This window comes from Pantherophis guttatus, chromosome 8 (genome assembly GCF_059756535.1).
Source record: "Pantherophis guttatus breed Tessera chromosome 8, ASM5975653v1, whole genome shotgun sequence".
NCBI lineage: Eukaryota > Metazoa > Chordata > Lepidosauria > Squamata > Colubridae > Pantherophis > Pantherophis guttatus.
The window spans coordinates 47,048,407-47,070,925 of NC_142070.1; the positions used below are offsets into that span (position 1 = coordinate 47,048,407).

Consider the following 22,519-nt stretch of genomic DNA (forward strand, 5'->3'; position numbering starts at 1 on the left):
CTACTAGGGAGAAGAGTGCCCCATCCCTCTTCACAAGGCACACCTGGGAGACTTAAAGAGACATTGTGGGAGAGCCATTTGTCGGGAACAAACCCTGAATTCCTGGAGTGTTGAGTACCGATGTTTGAACTTTCCTGGATTATTTACATTCTTTCTAGATTTCTGGATTACTTGCTATGTTCCCTTGCTTCCTCGACTCTTCAATTTTCCCTGCTGGATTTACTGCTGTGCAGCCGTGGTGTTCACAGTATTGGGCTGGACTATTTGCAGTCAGAGGCTGCTTGAGGTGTGTGTGTGTGTGTGTGCGCTTGTCATTACTTTGTTCTGGGACTTGGTAGAAATGTAGGAGCATTTGGGGAAATTTGGAGCAATAAAGGGGCGGTTTGAACTGCCAGCTGCCTGGGTTATTTCTGTGCCGTGCCCCGGGTCATCACAGTTTTACTCTGGCTTTGATAATCGTCGTCATTCATATGATGCTGTAGAATCTGAATTGTTAATTGTTAACAGTTTTCTTATTTTTTAAACACACACACTCATAATCAGAAATGATAGAGTATAGTGCTACTTAAAAGGATATGAACTGCTATATATTATCTAAGTTCATAGATCATTTATGAATCTCTACAGATTTGGTTAAACCATAATTCTTAAACTACTATGTCCTAACAATATTAGAAATGTTGCTGAAAAGTGTAAGAAAATTATTAGGGAAGGCTACTACTAATAAATTAAAATTCAAAGGTTTTAGAAAATCAGTTTCTTTCAAGATGAATCTCCTGTACTTATGACATATTAACTATAAAAGTGTAAATATGCCATTCAGTTCAGTCCTGATGATTACATAAATATGACAATGAAATTTATCTTGCAGCAATACAAAATTATTTGCAATTTACTATATTTAAGAATCTCATATTCAGTGATTATATTTTAAAGAAAATAATGTGACCACTTAAGTTACTAAACTTAATGTATGAAGAAAGCTATTATGTTTCTTTATAATCTATGTTATCTTAATTTACCCGTATTATACTCAATTGACACAATGTGGCTTGTCAATACCATCTCTTATTTATTTTAGGCCAAAAAAAAAATCTGGTAGTACTTAAGCAGAAGATATGGGACTTAGAGAAAGCCAAATTTATCATCTCTCATACAAATAAATTGTTCTAGCTTCCTGGACACTCTGAAATAATCTATAGAATCTATAAGATTCTATAAATTAAGAGTCTTATCCCTAGCCATATAGATGTTCTCCCTACTAGAAAGACAGCTGATTGATATACCATCTTCCATATGAAGAATGTAGGTCAAACAGCGGTTGATACTGTTTTATGCATCCTTTTAAAGTATCCTGTATGGTTTCATTGGAAAACATAGCTAATATGCCCACTCTTGAATTTGATACTCACTCACGCTGAGAAGACCAAGGTATTCTTACTAAACAATTAATAGTTTAGTGCAGGCATGTCAAACTCAAGGCCCGCGGGTTGAATCTGCCCTGCAGGGTGCTTAGATCTGGCCCATGGGGTCACCCTGGAAACAACAAAGGACCGGCCCATGGTGTCTCTGCCAAAGAAAATAGAGCTCAGGAAGGCCACACACGGCCCCAAGCTCCGTTTTCACTGGCCAACAGTTGCAGGATGCTATCACAGCCAAAAATGAAACCCGGGAGCCCATTTTCGCTGGCAAAGCGCTCGAGCCATCACCAACGTTCCTGACATGAGTGACGTTGAGCTAGCCATGCCAATCCCGGCCATGCCCACCCTGATGCGGCCCTCAATGAAATCGAGTTTGACACCCCTGGTTTAGTAACTCAAAGCCAGTAGCAAAACTTTTATTTATAGACTTAGCAGATAGAAACTGTTAACATCCTTCAATGAATTTTTAATTTCATAGAGTTTCTACATTTCATACGTATTATTACATATATATGTATTAAATAAATACATAATAAAGTATAATAAAACTATACTTTAGGCTAGCTAGCCTTTCAGAGATTAAAAATGGTTATCTCTATTCAACTGATTTTTTATTTTATGTCGATTAAAATAATAAAATATTGTAAGATGGAAAATTGTGTTTCACTAATTAGATTGCAAATGTCTGATAATTACAGTGTTTTCTTCTAATTATTATAACATCTCTTTAGGAGAGGTTATGCTTTTGCTTTAGTTTTTTTTTGTTCTTATAGAAACATTCAAATGATATAATTTGGGCCAACTGCCAAATCTTCACTAGCCTTTTGTATTGATATAATTTCACTGAACCCTGCAGCACCATACAAGATCTAAATAAAGAAAAGCACTGAAGAAAAATATTTCATGTTCTCTACTTCTGAGATTAGTAATATTATTCAAGCTTGCTATAAACTTTATTTAATGTCAAGATTATCAGTATGCTAGAAGCTGTTACTGGTTTTAAGAAAGTTGTGTTACAATTAACTTTTTACATACAATCTTTTAACAAAGTAATCACCGGCTTAACAATAAAAAGTTATACAATTTTTGTGGTCTTGATCATTTTGTTTAAAAAAATCAGTTATCCTGTCTTTTATGGAATACAAAGATTACACTATTACACTGGAACTTACAATTTATCTATCGTATTTTCCAATGCTTGTGCTAATCAGTCCTGAGTCTTATATCTTATGTATCATTTTGTTTCTAGAATATACTTCAAAATTTTGCCCTAATGCTTTGACCCTACTAAAACACTCTTTTAATATCAATGTCTAAATGATATAAAGAACAAGAAAATCTTATTTAATATATACAAGTGTCTAGAATCATTACTGGGTAATGTCCAAATAATAGTTTTGATAGCTAATTGCTCTTGAACAAATGCAAAGAACCCCTGAGAGATTAGAAGAGTCAAATCTGCTTTATCAAATTTATTTAAACCTGAAGTAACTTTTTAATTTAAAGCAAAATCAGAATGCAACAGAATCTTGGAGCAGCATTATCTCCAGAGAAAGGGACAGGGCTTTCTTTCTTGAGATTCTGGAAAGCTCTTAAGATGTGGCTTTGGTCTGGGGTTAGTATGTTCGTGGAGCCCCTGTTATGTTTCTTGGTATTGCCATGGTTGTTTTAGTCCAGGCTTCTCTGGGTTTTTTAAAAAATTATTTTATCTTTTAAGAGTCTTTGGAATGGGAATCCATAACATTTTAAAATAATAAAATAATAATATACAAAAAGATTAAGTGCATGATCTGAATAAAGGAACTCACTCCGATCTCTGGACAATTCAATATTATTTATATTGATTAGTATTAATTTTGTGCAGACACAAGCATCCTTTAACTGATCAGTGATTGAACTGTATTTTAAATGTTCAAAGCACGTATTCTGCCACTGACTGATTTTAGAGGTTCAAAACATGTATTCTGGCACTGACTGATACAGTTATTGGATAATTCATTTTGAAGAAACCGATAGTATTTTTCTGAATAGTAATCCTGCACACAGGATACATGATAAGTGATAACCTCACGTTATCAGATGCAATCGTTTAATGATGAGTAAAGTCCAACTGCACCTGATAGTATAGATCTTTTCAACGTCTAGCACAATCTCTCAATAACCAACCCACATACTTTATTCAGACCAACTGAAAGTGTCTAAGGGTTATCAAATATAGTGTTTATTACAATATTTAACATATTTATCAAAACTTTAGCAAGGCCAAAATTCATGAAAAATGCCATGGACTCAGAGGTTCTTATTAGCTTATAAACTTACATATCCACAAGAAGCTAACACAATACTGATATACAATATGGACAGTTAATTTTCTTCAGAAGCAATAATGTTTCCAGCAAGAGCACTTAATGCAAATATTTTCTGTCAAATACTATTACCTCTTTCATTGGATATGAAAGAACCTTAATGGAATGGGGGAAGTGAATAGATTATCTGGGGAAATAAAAGCAATACACCACAGATCCACACATATATAGATCATGGTCAAAAATTTCCTTTTAAGAGCTTGACAAAGAATATTTTCTAGAGGTTCTGAGGTGAAAAGTACTATATAGTCACATGATGTTTAAATAACAAGTTTTTGTTTACTTCAAAGCTTTTCAACAATGGCAAGTGTTATTTGCTTCAGATAATTCATCTTTTTCATCACAAACTCAACTCCATTCAAAATGCAGTAGAATTAAGCCATTCTGAAATGCAAGAAAAATATCTAAAACTATATACATAACATATACACATATAAAATATGTTTGTAAAACTTTGCTTCATTCATGTTCATTTACCAATGTCTACATTTCCTGTGAAGGTGGTTGTATAATATTTATTTTAGTCAAGATTATATGTTACTTTTTTACTTTTTAATTATTTCTCAAGGTCAAGGATACTAGATAATTGATTTCTAATGTGCTGATTTAGCTAAAATACATGTTTAGAAGGTGACTTTCTACAAAAGGCCAACAGCAAAAGCTTATTAAATGGTTTATTAGAAATTATGCAAATCAGAAGTCATATAAGTTGAACTCTTTATTTAGATTCTGGTGTTGTTACTTTTCTTGTTAATGAAATATAAACAATCAAAAGAGTAATAAAACTTAATGTTATGGGTTTATATCCAAAATGGCTCCCATTGGATTACATACAATCTAGTGACATATTGTAGTAATATACCAATGAAAATGAAGAAAATTTTCTCTATAATATTTTAGCAATTATTCAGAATAAAATCAAATTCAGATCACTATATTTAGCAGCCAGAAGATCATTCTGTTCTCAATAGTAACACGACTGAAGAATTTTGGAAGCATTGCAAGGAGAAAAAATGTCAGCAAATTTATTAGTAAGGGATATTCACTCACTTTGGGACAATAGGACTAAAAGATGTTGGATGATTAAAGAAATAAAGATGTCAAATGAGATTTGAAAGGAGATATAAACGTGTGTTTGATCTATAAGGAAGACACAAGAATATGAATCAGAATGAAATTGTATGCAAGTGTTGAAAACTGAACAAATCAGAATACGTCTCCCAAAGATTTTAAAGGATACAAAGTTGAAAGAAGAGATAATAAGAATTATATTTGAAAGTAGGCTTGATATGCTTTCTATACAAAATCTGCCTAAACAAAATAGACTGAAAAGGGGGTCAAAAATACATCAGAGAATGCAATAATGCCAATTAAAAAAGAGTACTGCTTATTCAGGGAAGGAATCTGTAAAAACACAAAGAAATATACAAATAAATAAAACTCAATTACTGTGTATTGGATGGGCCAATCCAAGTTAGTTGTTATCCATTTTTGAGATTTAGTCATGTGACACTTCATGCAAATTCTATTTTAACCCAAGATAGCAGAAGAAATTTTTATTGAAACTATCTTTTTAACCATTGTAACTTTTAAAAAAATATCTGCTTCAAATAGGGAACACAAGCAGAAGACATCCGAGATCTGAATGAATGAAATAGCCTTGTTAAATACTTTGTTTGTTACATATAATAGTTTTGTGTTCCCTTTAGTTGTTTGAGCAGTGTATAAACTACTGTATGTAAAGAACAAGTATTTAATAAGGCTATTTCATTCATTCAGATCTCGGATGTCTTCTGCTTGTGTTCCCTTTTTTTTTTTTTTGAGCAGTATATAAAAATTAACTACCTGATATGTACATAGGTAAAAGTAAAGGTTCCCCTCACACATATGTGCTAGTTGTTCCCGAATCTAGGGGGTGATGCTCATCTCTGTTTCAAAGCCGAAGAGCCAGCACTGTCCGAAGATGTTTCCGTGGTCATGTGGCCAGCATGACTAAATGCCAAAGGCGCATGGAATGCTGTTACCTTCCCACCAAAAATGGTCCCTATTTTTTCTACTTGCATTTTTATATGCTTTCAAACTGCTAGGTTGGCAGAAGCTGGGCAAGTAACGGGAGCTCACCCCATTACGCATCACTAGGGATTTGAACCACTGAACTGTCGACCTTTCGATCGACAAGCTCAGCGTCTTAGGAACACTTAAAATAATTATACGGTTAAAATGTGTAAGGTTTCTATAATTTTAGAAAGTAATCAAAAATGTTATATTTAAATGCTATTATAACCATTACTAATTCTTTTGTATTTATTTAAAATTCTTCTGTAATATTTACCCCTACGAGTTCACCTATTAATAATCTGCTTTTCCCCTACTTTTTACAAGGATTGATCACGAGAGGAAACTTCATAAAAATCTTAAATGTCCGTATATTTTTTCTCCTTTTAAATCCTTTAAATGCTTCAAAAGCAGCCACCAGCAACTTAATATACTATACTTAAGTGTTATATCATGCATGTACTTCAAGAAATATTTTAAGTCTTTCTGCAACTCTTAACCATGATTTCAAAAATGTTTGTTGCACCTTTTTAAAAGAAATACTGTTACATAGTATACAAGCCTTTTGAAGGAAGTGTTTCTTCAAAGCATTAAAGCAACTAAGGGTTTTTAAAGATCATTAAGCTCATTAAGCTGTTTTGTAAACTGTTCCAACTGTCTCCACATGAGTATGCATGCCTAACACTTGATTTTAACCAATCAGAATATAATCTCAAGTGACCTTCCAAATATGAATATATATTATAATAAAATCATATTAATACTTAAGCTGTATTCCTAAAACAAAAATCCAAACTAAAATAGTTTAGTTTAAAACTTTTAAAAAATGACCCAAACAAAGCTAAAATTGGAATCAGGGAAAATATATCAATTCTGATTTTAAAACTGCTGCATAACAATAGCAAAAACAGAATTATATACCACTTCATAGTGCTTTACAGCACTGTCAGAGTGGTTTACAATGTCAGCATATTGTCCCCAAAAATCTGGCTCTCATTTTACCAATCTTGGAAGGATGGAAGGCTCAGTCAATGGTGAGCCTGTCAGGATTGAACTCCAGACTGTGAACAGGGTTAGCACTATTGACACTATTGTATGTATGCAGGAATAGAACCCTTTATTGAAAATAAAGGCAAACACTTTACATCTTAGATCTTAGTCTGGTCATCAAGTAACAAAGGGTACCATCTCCCACCTAAATTTTGGAAATGGCATAACAAAATTTAGGAATTTCCAACTGGTCAGATACAAAGAATCAGCATGTCCTTATTAATTGAAGACAGATGAAGTGGGTTCTAGAATCTATAAAATCCACAGTAAGGTAAGTTATGGGTAATGAATTTTATAGGACCTGTTCTACAGAATACATTAAATCACTGTCATATTTATCTTGGTCTGCAACAACGCTACAAAATATTACCAAAAGCAGTTTTTCTTCTTACAGCAAAAAACTCCATTGTTAAACATTTTTAAAATGGACAAAAAGGACTGAAATACACACACATACACACACACAATATGTATGGGTGTATAGGTGTGCATACACACACACAAACTTTCACTTCTAAATTGAAATAGCATGCATGGATATAAAATTTAATGATATAATTGCACATATTTATGTTGATATTGTGACTGATTCTCTGTTGCTGGATTATAACCAAACAGATGAAGCAGATTATTTAAAGAATTCTTCATAATAAAACTTCTTACTGTGATAGCTGAACCACTAGATAAGATGCACAACTCTCTATAAAGTGATTATTGGCTATGGGAAGCTTTAAATTTAGCTGAAAATGGTTTTGTGTAAGAGTGCTCCAGAGGCAGTGGCAAAGGTTCTATTTAGCGCCTTTAACTTATAATAAAGGAAGTGGAATTTCCAACAACCTCATTTGTATCAAATCATTGCACTAAAGAAGGTTGGGTAAGTGAAAACCTATTACATAATTCTATAATCTTTTCCAATATTTCCAAGATAGTATTTGCTACAAATCAGTGAGAAAAAAGTCAAGGTTCAATTAGCTTAAATATTATCACTTCACTCCATAGCATGTGATCGTAAGAATGCTATACTAGGCTCTCTTACTTGGAAGAGTATTCTTCTAACATATAGTTAGAATTCAAATCCATGTAATGTAATGTGTATGACAGTTCATATAACGGTTTCAAATAAAATTTAATAAAGCTCTTTTCCATGTCTTTTCAGGTTAATTTAGATATATTTAAAGGAACAGAATTAAGTAACAGTAAATTAAGGCTTTATGTCAATTTAAGCCAGTCAATTTAAGCTAATAGTTTAATACTATTACTGTGGATTAGGAAATTCTTATGGAATTTTCAGAGGGTTACAGTAGAAAAGCTACCGGTAATTATCCAATAATAATCTTTAGTCTCCAGATATAGCAACTTCCCAAAAATCTCCCTACAGCCTCAACATGATGATGATGCTACAGAAATAAAAATAAAATCTTCAAGTTTTAACTAACTCTTGGTAACCTTATGGACACATTTATGTCATTTTCTTATATATATATATGGCTGGAGATGGCTGGAAGGGCCTATTACACGCGCAAGGGCTAAATTGATTAATGGCATATGAAGACAGAGATCTCTGTAATCGTAGATTAATACTCTGATGATGTCAACAGATGGCTGACGAAAGCTTAGTAAAATAAAATTTTAATTCTTTTAAAATTTAAAATCTTAAAGTTCCAGAGTTCACAGTATGTCTGCTTCTTTTTTTTACTAATATACCTGGAACTCATATTTTTAGAATAGTTTGTTATATGTGTGTGTGTGTGTGTGTGTGTGTGTGTGTGTGTGTGTGTAGGTCTTTGGTTATTCGGGTTTTCTCCTGCGTAAAATTGGAAGTGTCTTGGCGATGTTTCGACAAAGTCTCATTCATCATCTTCAGGCTGGTGTTTTCGGCTTCGTGCTTCTAGGAGCAATGTGTGATCGCAGCTGTTTCTTCCTTTTAACTGCCAGTGGGTGGCAGTTAAAAGGGTACCAGAACATCCCCCCTTCCAATCAGAGCACAGCCAAGATGCCACCCAATCAGAACACAGCCAAGCTCCCACCCAATCAGTTCACAGCCAAGCTCCCACCCAATCAGTTCACACCCCCACTGGCAGTTAAAAGGAAGAAATAGCTGCGATCACACATTGCTCCTAGAAGCACAAAGCTGAAAACACCAGCCTGAAGATGACGAATGAGACTTCGTCGAAACGTCGCCAGGACACTTCCAATTTTACGTGGGAGAAAACCCGAATAACCAAAGACTTACATACAAACACCCGCGAAAACCTCAGAAAACGTGTGTATATATATACACACACACACATATACATATACACATACATACACACACACACACACACACACACATATATATATAAGACACACACACACACATTTTATTAAGGTAAGACATATCTACTATGCCTTAAATATTTATATATATATATATATATATATATATATATATATATATATATATATATATATATATATATATTACATCACTAAAAACACTGAAGATATCAGAAGTGAATTTAAAGCAAGCATTAATGTTTTGCACTCATATAGAATCCTTACTTTCTCTTTTCAAATTAATAGGCTTTTTTTTATAACAGAATAATACAACTTAATACTTTTTGTTTTTCTATTATTGAAGTGTTTAACTTTTTTTTTATTATTATTGGTTTTGACCTGAAGATTTGCTCAATGAATTTACCTAAAACATAAAATGTTTTACTGCCAAGTACATTTTGGAAAGCAGATTCCTCTGCTTGTCTGTTTTAATTTGAAGATCTGCTCTGTATATTTATATAACATGTAAAATAAAACGTTTCACTGCTGCCAGATAAATTTTGGAAAACAAACTCCTTTTTCTCCCTGTTCTTTGGGTTAATACTTCTGAACTGACTGGACTTTTTAATAAATTGCTAGGGATAGTATTAGCTTATTCAATTTATCCATCTACATATTTACTAGCTACTGAGTGGCAATATAAATTCATGTATTTCGCAATCAAGGTATTTGGTTATTTACTATTTACCATTTAAAATAAACTCAGATCGTTAGTCATAATTTAATTTGGTAGATTATTATTTATCATGCCCTGCTTTTCAAATACTGAAATAATGTATTAGGAATAGATGATGCTGTTTCATTGCCAATGTAGCCAAACAATTATGATTTGTTCAATGTACATTTGTTCAATGTATATGTACAATATAAACGAGCTGTATACTTTCTCCTTGAACATTTAGTACAATTTTGTAATTCTTTAACATTACATACAGACTATACTAACAAATTAACAGATACTAATAGATTAACAGAGTTGGAAGGAACCTTATAGGTCATCTAGTCCAACCCCCACACACAAGCAGGAGACCCTACACCATTTCTGACAAATGGCAGTCCAACCTTTTGTTGAACATCTCAAGTGATGAAGCTCCCACAACTTCCGAAGGCAAGCTGTTCCATTGGTTGACTGTTCTCACTATCAGAAAGTTCCTCATTTCTAGGTTGATTCTCTCCTTGGTCAGTTTCCATCCATTATTCCTTGCCTGGCCTTCAGGTGCTTTGGAAAACAGCTTGACCCCCTCCTCTCTGTGGCAGCCCCTCAAGTATTGGAAGATAGCTATCATGTCTCCCCTGGTCTTTCTCTTCACTAGACTAGCCATGCCCTGTTCCTGCAACCGTTCCTCGTATGTTTTAGTCTCCAGTTCCCTAATCATCCTGGTTGCTTTCCTCTGCACATATAAAATGCACATAAAACTATATTACTATACTATATGAGTATAGTGTAGACCTTTTAATTCACTGATAAACTTAAGCAAGAGAACATTACATTACAAACAACCTAAGGATGGAGCACAATAGCAAAAGGCTTAAGCATAATGGAAAATTAAAGACCAAACTTAATGGATACAATAGTGGGCAGTAATAAAATTGCACTCATGATAGCTTTCTGGGGGCCAAATATGTACATATTAGGTGTTCAAGAACTACATGTATAGAGTGTGTCTTCTGAATAATTAAGATTCATTTTAAGATTTCCAACAGTCATAAAACTCTTATTTTCAACTAAGAAAGTTTTGATAAAATAACAAGAGACTATACAGAGGAAGGAATAATCAATTCAGCTATTTAAAAAGAAAATCAATGATTGCAGGAAGCCAAAACAACTAGCAAGTAGCCTCAGATTGGAGAAATCATTTTAACAACCATTTATTGACTGACAATTTGCAAATAAGTTAAATAGAATCACATCCCAGTCATTCAATCAAATTGCTTTTATCCAGCTGTAGTTGCCACTACATACTTAACTTCTTCCTTCCCTATAAAAGCTTTTCTTTTCAGGGTTTGTTTGTTTGTTTTTGTATCTTAATTGAGGCCTTCCATTTTATTTTATGAAATAGAAAAGAAAGACAAATGAAGGAACAAAAGAGAACATAACCATGGATGAAATGTGATTGCTATTCTTTTGCCCAGAATCACACCATCACAGGATTAGCATCACACCAAAACCTGACATGGAACAATTCAATAAAACTAATGTAATACATACAGTATAGTATAATTAAATTATTGCTAAAAATGATGCTCGATACCTATGCACAAAACCATTTCTATAATATATAATGTAACTTGCTTTTTAAAATTTTATATATTTTATATTATTCTTTATAAATAACGAAAGACAGCGAACATATTTAAAACTCCTTCCACACAACAAACCTATATGGTGAATGAGTTTCAGTGTGAGTGATTGACTCCAAATCACCCAGCAAGCTTTCATACGTAAGGTGAGACTAGAATTCAGTTTCCTGATTTTTAGCTTTGGGCCTTATTACTCTAACCTGGCTCTCCAATACCTTAATGATTATTACATAGGAATAAGATTCATTAAAATTAGTAGAACTTCCTTCCATATGATACTTGTATAATTTTTATCCCAGCTCTTCCCATGGCCTTGCATTTGGGCAAGTACAAAGTGAAATGCAGCAATATAACATTAAAATGTTGTAGTATGTGAAGGTGAAATCCAAAAATAATTGGAAAGAATAATAGGCTGATTTAAGATTCTAAGATATAATAGGATGGGTTTTTCAACATAGTACCTAGAGATTAAAATAATCAAGTTCTCTGGAAAATATTCAATGTATGACAAATACAGAAGTTAAAATAATTTATATTAAGTCTGATAAATTTGCATTGGTTACCTTGGGATGGCATAAACTGGTTTATGACAATGGATAATCTTCAGCAGTATATATAGGAAATTGTATAAGTATTTTTATATCAAATTCATCCAAATAATTTTTTCATCTTAATAAACAACTGAACTTTTAACAATTTACAACTAGTTTTTGGTTTTAATTTGCTTTTATGGACCTGCTTAAACCTTAATGTATTTTTAATGTCTGCTTACTTCATTATGTGAACACATATATGCAAAATAGCTTGCTAGAAAGAATATTGTTTCCAAGATAAAAGTATATGTTAAAATATTTTCAAGAGTACTTATATAATGAAGGTGAAAATGTATTCATGTGAAGTCTAACTTATTGCTAACTATCAATCATAGTGAAAATCATGAAAGTATTAGTTTATAAAAATTGATAGATTTTATTTTCATAAACTATAAAAAATTGTTTGTCAATGCAACAGTTTACCTAGCTGCTCATTTCTGTTGCTTTAAAGCAGAATAGTTTGCAATGTATCATGAATTTATAGGGAGTATTACTAATTTAGGCAAAACAATATACTATCAAATTTACATCATTATAGCATGAAGGAGTATTTGATTCTAACCTCTTATTTAGATAAAAATACAAATTGCAATATGAATAATGCCTAGAAGATCTTATTCCCATATAATTTCAGTATTCTTACTGAAATAGAAATTATTACTGAAATTCATTTTTGCAGTAAGTATTTGTAATTAATGAATTCAATTCAAATTCAATTTTTCTGCTGCAAAGTCTGTATTTAAAAATAAAGCTATCACTTCCTTATAATTACAATACCAGTTGTTGCTTAATAGTTTAATTGCTACTTCTTTTAATAAATGCTTTTATTGATGGTTTAAAATACTGAATAAACTGTCCTTAAAAAATTAGGGAAAAAGAATCCATCTTTTAATTAAATTCTTTGAACAATCACTGGCATTTTTGTCCAATTGTTTATTATTATTGGCTAGTAACAGGAGAATAATTTGTTTATAAGGCTAATACTGCTTGTTAGCAAAATTAGAGGGTATTGAATTGTAACCTAATACTTTTGTGCTTCAACTGTATCATAAAATTATAAAAGCTGTTCTGTTTGGTATCACACCAAGTATTTGCATACTGACTACCATTTGTTCAGCTTAAAGCACCCTTTGCATTTTCTTTTACCAGTAGAAATGGAAAGGAATATTTCTTCTTCTTGCCTTGCTCATGTTTCTCAGAATCTTCTTTTTATCAGATCTTCTAATCAGAAGATGCCAGTGCAAACTCTGGTTGTATGGGCAGACCCTGTGGTGATAGGTGACAGTGGGACTACTTACAACAATTTACAAAATAACTGCAGTAGTTGGACATATACAGTACTAAGCCAAAACCAGAAAGACACATATTGGTTCTATACAAACCACATAAATTCTTAAATATGTTTTCTGGTGATCTACAATTTGCAAACATTTAAAGGTTCCTTTGTTACAAAAAGGTAGTTGCTGTTCTTCACTTCAGTTAAAAGATCATTATAATTATAATCCTAACATAAACTATAAAATTGTATAGTTATGTCATATAATAATCATATTAAGGAATAGTTTACCTATTTGGAAGCAATCAAATAATTCTGCATATTTGCCAATCTAAAGTTTGGAACCATAACACACTTTCAGGTTATCTTTCTCCTATTTTATGTTAAAATATACTAAAACACCAGAATATATAAATTAGTAATCTAGAAAAAAGCAGAAACAGAAGCAATAGTTAATATTTTAGTTTCTACAGTTTTTTTTAAATTGAGCAGGGTAATTTACATAGTGTAGGAAATCATTAGACTGTCATAACAGACGATTCTATTCCCATTATCCCTTAATTAACACTGAAACATTTAAAAGCTATTAGAATCCATCCTCAAGAGTTCTAGATTGTAAAAGTTCAAACCCAGCTGTTTTAGACAGAACACATCTATGTTGGTATGCATGTGTGTGTGTGTGTGTGCGCGAGTGAGAGTATATACACACACTCACACAAACACACAAACACACATGCATACCAACATAGATGTGTTCTGTCTAAAACAGCTGGGTTTGATCTTTTACAATCTATACACACACTCACGTATAGACACACACACATATATTCCAAATATATGAGATGCTGATCTCAATCTTTGTCAAGATTTACTCTTTAGAATTTCAATATTTTCTATACATTACAGATTTTAAAGTCCCAGCATACTACTTAAAATAGTGCAGATAGATGAAGTATTGCAGCCACATTCTAAAATTAAATATAACATACCACCTTAAAATTGTTTAAAATGCAGCACCTGTACAACTCCAAAGAACAAATTTGTATCATTGTATCATTTCTGCTCTGAGTGACACAGTAAATATATTTCTATTTGTTATCACTTTTAACTGATTTTGAATTACATCTGAATTGCCTGTACTTTCCATTAAGAGTCTTCACAATATTACATTAATGTTTTATTTAGTACTATGCATCAAAAGAATAAGTATATAGTATAAAGACTTAAAGGATTTCCTCAACGGTAGAAACCATCTAGGCGTTTTACTGGAATAGGATTTGGAGTTACCGTCCCATGTTGTGAAGTTTACTTACTTTCACATAGTGCAACAGCAATGAAGTATCTAAAAAACATTTATGTGCATAAAAATAATTGATTACAAATGCATATTCTTAGATTTTACTGAAACTAAAATCCAGGCTTCTAACTTCTCACTCCAATCCTATATTCTAGGAACATTTTGAATAATTCATATCATGTCATTACATAAGGATATGAATTACATATACCATTACCCTCTAGTGCCCCATTGAAAAGAACAGATAATATCAGCTGGAATATCTCACCTCTTATTTTCTTACTTCAACTTTTAAGCAAAATGGAGATATCCTTGCCACTTGTACTTATTTTTGAAAATTGTATTTATTTTATTAGTAAGGATTTAAATTCAGGAAGTCTTAAATTTAAAAAATGAATAAATCTCTGTATTTCATTAGTAATAAATTTAAGAATAATCTGAATTTTTAATAAAAAGTTTTTACACTGATTTTTTTAAAACTTTCTTTAAAAATAGTTTCTTGTTCTATCAGTTGATAAAACTTATCTTTTCTAATATTATTATAAAAAAGTTAAAAAGTCATAGTAGTATTTTTATGAAAGAGAAGATAAAGAAAATGGGACAGATAAAATGAAATAAGAAAAAAAATCCCATTCCTTGTTAATAGCACTACTGAATTTACCCAAGATCCATCAGCTAATTTCATATTCTTTCCATATTTCAAATTCAATCTTTCCATCAATTTTTCTAAAAGAAAATAACTAATTTTCCTAAATATACTTTTACTTTTTAATTACATTAATTTTAAATTATAATCTTATAATTATATTAATTTTAATGAAACAGGATATATTGCAGAAAAAGAATGGGATGAATACTCCGGTTTATGTCAATAACTCTCCTTCAAGTGAACTTGAATATAAATGTAATTCTGCTTACCTCTACCAACTTTCGCTATATACTAAATATAGAAAGCAACCCAAAAAATAAAGTCTTTTTTTTAAAAAAAAGATGACTTAATCCAACCAGCAGTGAATTCTAACTCAGAATATATGCTGCATACAATATCATAAAATATAAATGTTTTACAGATCAGGAATTTTTATTGTAAAACTATATTTCTACAAGCCATGTATTTCTTAGTACAACCCTTACCTCCACTAATATTCAAGAAGCCAGAATATCCTCCATTCAAGCTTTAATAGGTATTCAAAATTTAATCCCAGACATTCTGAATTATGTTGTTCATAATACGCAATTGAAAAATACAATGATAGCCCTCTAGCTTTTTCAGCTGGATTAACCAATACTTAATCTTTTAAATATTTGTGAAAATATTTAGTGGTTAAATTTTCATAGTAATTATGAATTTTAGTTTGATTGTATAACAATCCTTGATCTATATAGTCAGAAATTCTGTTGAACTGAATTGATATTTCATTAAGCAGAGATCAGATTAAATACACATGGCATAGATTTATCCCATTCTGTATACATAACACCATTCTTCCAACAAAATAAAGGATTTATATACATACAGAACAAATATCTCTTGTGTCACTGATCAGAGTCTTACAGGGTAAAAAAAAAATAATCAGTGAAACTTTTTTCAAAATAATTGTTTAAGATAAAAACACTTGTATATACTAAAAAGCAAGTTGTTTTTTACAAAATCAATGTACCTTTGATAAAACTATGATATAACAATAGCTTTTGTTTTAAAAACTTGCTTCCTAATCAAATAAATTGTACCTAATCAAATAAATTGTCTTAACATGGGAAATGAAACACTGTACTATTAGCTACCGGAATTCTGAATACAGATATTTTAGGAATGAAAGCATAAAATATCTTTAAATCAATACAGACTGCAAATCCTTCACATAATTACCTAGAAATAAAACCTAATGAATTCCTGAGTTACCATACCATGCACAGGACTGAATCACCAGTTATTCATACAATTTCACTGGAAGCAACTGGCCTGAAGCAGGATTAACCTGTGCTCTAAAGCTAGAGTTATTGCTGATGAAATGTATATAGAATGGAACAGTATTTCTGACTCACATTTTAAAATATATTGTTGAAATTTAATACTGTTAATTTCACCTATTTCTTAACAAAACCAACTTTTACCATCTCTGAAGAACTTTTCACTTTTCATCAACTTCTGCATATTGTAACTATCAGTATTATATATGGCACTACTCAGGTACAGCATAATACACCAATACATAGAAAACTATGGAAAACTATTTTTAATATTCACACCAGCAAGGAAACAGAAAGACCCGTGTATTTCACTATTTTCCCAAATAATTCTTATACAGCAGATGAAATAAAGTGGCTAAAGACACCCATAAGAATTAGATTTCTAGTGGTCATGAGAATACACTGATAATAAAAAGTTATCTAAATAATGTTTTTCTTAATAATTCAAACTGATGTGTAATCCTAGAATTTAGGGGTTTCTATTTATTAATTTTAATTAATTTAATTAATTTTATTTCATTAATTTCAATGGAAATTATTCTCATTTTTGAAACATTGGTAGAATGCCATATCATGAATCTGTGTCTGTGTTGAAGCAAGTTATAGTTTAACTTTTGAAAATAATATAGTCTTACATATTTAAGCATAGCAGAAACTTGGTTCTGACTATACCAATTTGAAATATACAAAGATTCTTTCTAAATATTATGTTAGAAAATAGCTCAGAAAATGCATATTTAATAATGCAATACATTTGTTTTTCCACTAGTGTTTCACAAATTAGCACACTAACTTTTACATGCCCATTTAAAGCTTAGCTTTTAAAATCCTATAGAACTTTTGAACAATAATCTTAGCAAGACAATGTCAAATAACAAAGTCAGTTTGATAAAACACTGATTAAGGCAGGTAAAAAGAGATCCAATTTCATATGCCAGATTCCATTATCTACTTACTTATAACTGTAAAATCACTAAGCCAACATTTCATCAAATACTACTTCTAAAACTTAAAGGACAAGAAAATCTCATAGATTATTACTACAGTTACTAAAGGGCATAATTGTATCAAACACTGATTTATATATATTGAAGGGAATAAAAACGTGATTAATCAAATATATGAAGTGTACAAACTTTAGCTGTTATCACACTTAAGAAATCAAATGAATACACTAAAAAAAGGAGATAATTGATAGTTAGCGTAGATTAGTAGCATTCATGTTCCATTGCTAACTATAAAAACTTTAACTAGATGTACAATTGTAATGGATGTTAATAAAACAAGCTTCTGAATAAAAAATTATATTCTAAGCTACATGAAATTTGCAATATAGATAAACTATAACAACCTGCTGAATATAATCTTCTGACAACTTGCCTGAAAAGCAGAACAACAAAAACACATCTTCAGCCATTTTTCAGAGTTTTGGTAGCTTTTTGTTTGAAAAGTTTCCATTGTTGTAACATAGCAACCAACCTAATGACTCATTCTCAGAACACAGGATACATTTGTGATAGTAAATTAAACAGTTAATGAGTATAATCACTTTAAACCATCAGGAGCAAGTTGGCATGCTTTCCAATTATACCTGCCTAAATTAGAGGCTCACCTTATCTGATTCAACAGTTACATTTCTCTAGTTAGCCAAAAAAGAGCTATCTTCCTAGAGCAAAAGACAATGCCTATTTATCAATGTTGTCATATGCATCAGTTAATTGTACCATAATTGTTAATACTAAAAAAAAAACACCTGATACAATCCTACAAAATGTATTTCACATAAAACAAAATTATTCCAGGTATGCCATAACCAACATTTAACAGCAAGGGGCATACTCTCATTGGGGAAGCAGCATAGTATTCCCCCTTTTATAAAAATTATCACCTTTTTAAAGCTATGATTACAGAACAACTGTTTATTATATGAAGAGCCTGTGCTGTGTTTTTCATTGCTCCATCTGCTGGATGTCTTTACAATACTCTTTTTTTTATAAGGGGGTGGGAGGCAAGTACCATCAAGCACTTCAGCAGGTGGCTAGAGCAATTCTTTAAATCTGCTTTATTACTCAAAATTCACATAGCTTTATATTGTTTCTTTTAAAGTGATGCTTTCTCCTACAGAAACGTTTTATTCTGTATTTTAATGAGTATGAGCCACATTAAACCACTATAACCATTCAAGAGAAATGTACCCTTTAAAGCAGGCCAAAAACAGTTTTACAAAACGTAAATCTACTAGGAAGACATCTACCTGGCTTCAAACTCTGTATGCTTTTAGATGATTCCACCAGACTAAAGATGACATTACCTAAAGATATTAGCTTCAGATTCTGGATCCATGAAAAGCTGAAAGGGAGTTTATAATTAAGACTGCCTTTATTGCGGTTAAGGATTCAATTTACATCTTAAAATTGGGGGGGGAGATTTAACAACCCCTCCTTCCCCACTTTATTAAACGAAACAGCAGCTACTAGGGAGGTCAAACTTCGCCACTCTAGCAAAACTTGCCTGCCTAATCAAGGGAACTGAACTGTCCTGATGGAGCAACAAGCAGAGTACACTTGAAAGAGGAAATCTGAACCATCCTTATAATAGAAGGCGCGAGCGGCTCCTACGGCGGAGGAGGGTCTTGGCTTTTCCTAAAGCACAAACGCTTCACGCCGATCAGTCTCGCCCAAATGAGAAAAAGAGGTGGAGAATAGGAGCGAGAGGCAGGGGAGACGCTGCCAATAGTATGTGCAAGGCAGAAGCAAAGTTTGACACACAATCCGCTCTCTTAACCCGGGGTGGGGGGGGAATGTCTTTCCATCATCCCGCCCCATCACCTTCCACCACGGCGGAGCCACAGACGAACGTACCTGTGTCTGGGGTCTGTGGTAGCCTTAGAGCAGGCAAAACAAGGCGCCCATCCGAGAAACAGCCGCAGCCTGGACTCCCTCAAAAGGCAGCTCTACTGGAGCCGCGGTTCAAAGGCGCAGGTAGGAGCTGCCGCCGACGTGCAACACGTTTGCAGAGAACTTCGCCGCGTCAGTCACGGGAGGAGACCCTCGCAGTCCGATCCTGCCGCTTGCGCGTAGGCGCCACCTTAGCAGAAGACGACGGGTTCCTCAACCTCTTATGGGCGACGAGGTTAGATGGCTGCAGACAGGTTTCCCCTTCCCCCAGCTCTCCCGCCCACCTCAGTCAATCCCACCCGCTCGCTACTTGCTCTCTCGCAGCTTCGGCAGCTCTGCGTTCGGCAGCAGCTCCAATTGATTCCGGGCGCGAGTGAGGTGGGGAAACGGGGCAAAAATAGACTGTGGCGAAGAAACCGAAGAGCTCGGCCAGAAAGGAAAAGAGCGCGGTGATTCTCGCAGCAGCTTCTTCCAGATGCTGGAGAGGAGAGGAAAGGAGAGAGACGAGCTGCCTTCCAGCACCCAAGGGCTGAGCGGGCAAGGCAGGATACGCGCACGGTCTGCGGAGGGCACTGGCGTGCAGCAAGCAGCTCCTGAAACCTACGAGCATTCAAGAACCGCTGCTGGTGGCAGCTTCTCTTTGCTTCCTCTTAGCCGGCAAGCTCTCGGCTGCCGTTTAGTCTTTGCGGTTTCTCTCATTAACCTCCTCTGGAGCGGCGCTCCCCTCAGAATGCCCCTTAGTCACGGAAGCGAGTTTGCCATTGTTAATGGAAGGATTTTAGCGATGCGCCGGCAGGGCTTCTCTCGCGCCCTCCCGCCCATGTGCCTTAAAGGTATATCACGACTTGGCTTCTCAGCGTGGCGCTTACGTTTGTGAATGGGCTACATAAACCCTTTCGGAGAGGACACCGAGAGCACGTGACGATAGGAGTGGGCTCATTCCCCCTTGCCGCGCGCGCGTGGAGGGGGGGGGGGCGGCTGCTGCTGGTGGAAGAGTAAAGACGGGCGGGGTTACCCAGAGGAGTCGGGGAGGGCAGGTGAATCGCGGTTTGAGGTGAGGGAACGGTGGAGGACAGCTGATGTAGTCATTTAAGCTGGTGGGAAAGAAGAAGTTGGACTTTTATAAAGAGCAGGGACGCAGAGTGTCTAACTGCAGATGTTGTGTGCGTAAGGTTGCCGCTTTGATTTTGAAAAGAGTGGAACACTTGTTGAATTTTTTTGAATCAACCAGTAAATAATCTACACACGCGCGCTTCCTTCCCCCCCCCTTTTCCAACGGAAGCTGTGAAAGACACAGACAGTGAGAGGCGGATTCCCTAGTTAAATCAATAAGCCTCCCCACTTTTCATAGTCTTTCTTCTTTTGTCACTTTTAGGAATGCATAAGATGGTCTTCATACTGCTTATGAACTATGCAATTCATAATATGAAAAAACTGGAATTATAGAGGTACTGAAAGGAGAAATTTGGTTATCTATGTGCAAGCAGACTGTTGATCACTGAAGGGTCAATCACCAACTGGTCCTGTGTTTCAGGTTGATGCAATGTTGATTTTATGCAGTGAACCAAATCCAAAAGTGACTTATTTGTATGAACTCTGGTCTTCAAATGATTTCTCTTTTAGTAGCTTTATAACCCGTATTTTCTGGCATTCTGTCTTTCAATTTTTCCCAAATAATAGTCCTACAAAAACTAACAGACTGACCAAAAGTTAATAACTTCTCATGGTGGAAGATAGAATTAAATGTAAGTCTTCCAGGTTTTGGTCCAACACTTTAACCACTACTGATATACATATTATTTGTGAACCAGGATACTGTAGTTTGGTGAATAAATGATGATTGAATAAGTTTCATAAGCCATGTGAGAGATACATTAAAAAGTTAAAGATGGATAGTATTCCCTATTTCTTTGGATGACTGTCTACTTTAGCCTGTTGTATCCTATGACAGAATATACAAGCAAATAACAGACTTTAGAAGGGTGTGTATTTGAGCAATTGGAGATTATTATCACTGTTATTCCAAACCTCTGATAAAATTAAAGACTATTGGTCAATGTTTTTAAATATTGTTCTATGTTTTATTTGGTCTTGGCTTGTTATGTTGAATGAACCCAACTATGATTGGTCACAAACTATGATTTATACATTAGTATGTCGTGGAGCCAATTAATTGTTTATTCAATTAATGGTTCAGCAAATTTACCTGGACCAAACTGCCTCTGTAGAGATTATCACACAATATTCTAAGCTAAAATGTAAAATGTGCTTGACTACTTTGTGGCTTAGTGTGTTATGTCACAGCTGATTAAAAAGCTGAATTCATGGTTCAAGGTGCACAAATCCAGTCAACTAAATAAATGTTGTACATGTTGAGCCGCCTATTTACTCTCATGATGTGGTATGCCTCTTGATCATGGAAATGTCAGTAGATATATTTTTCTCTTGCTGAAATTATTTCCCTAGACATAAAAATAATAAATACTACTTGGAAAACCAACTCTCTGCCCTTCATAAATGGTAAGAGGAAGATAGTATTATCTATCTTCCTTATTATCTGTCTGTTAGACAAACTGTTTATTTGTGTATTCTTATATCATGTTAAACCATGCTTGATTGTGGCTTACTGCACTGTGTAATGTATGAATTCATTCCTGTTTTCTGTTGAAAGCAGAAGGGAAAGTATTGAGTTTATTGGTTGATCCAGAGAGAAGAGAATGAGCAAAGGAAGATAGCAAGCTCCTCACTCAACTTTCAAATGGCTTGATGAGCAGCCTAGTGCCTATATTTGTTCCACGGTTTTATTTACTTGCTTACTTCTCACACTGTTGATGATATAATTGAGTAATCTTGATCACACTATTCAGCACAGTTAAGCAAGCTAGAAGATCAGTTTTGTGCTATTTGTGATCAATACCTTATGCAGCGCTGTTCAGTTATCCAATAGAAGCTATTGTACTTAACTGCTTTTAG

General features: G+C 33.7%; 1 protein-coding gene across 3 annotated transcripts in view; it reads right to left on the reverse strand.

Moving 5' to 3' along the window:
• Window positions 1-22,292, reverse strand: part of TENM3 (teneurin transmembrane protein 3) — a 1,586,501-nt gene extending 1,564,209 nt beyond the window's left edge. For all 3 annotated transcript variants that reach the window (XM_087874734.1, XM_087874727.1, XM_087874726.1), the window contains exon 1: window positions 19,511-22,292. The gene's annotated coding sequence lies outside the window, so the exon portion shown is untranslated. The remainder of the gene's footprint in view (window positions 1-19,510) is intronic.
• Window positions 22,293-22,519: the final 227 nt, after the last annotated feature.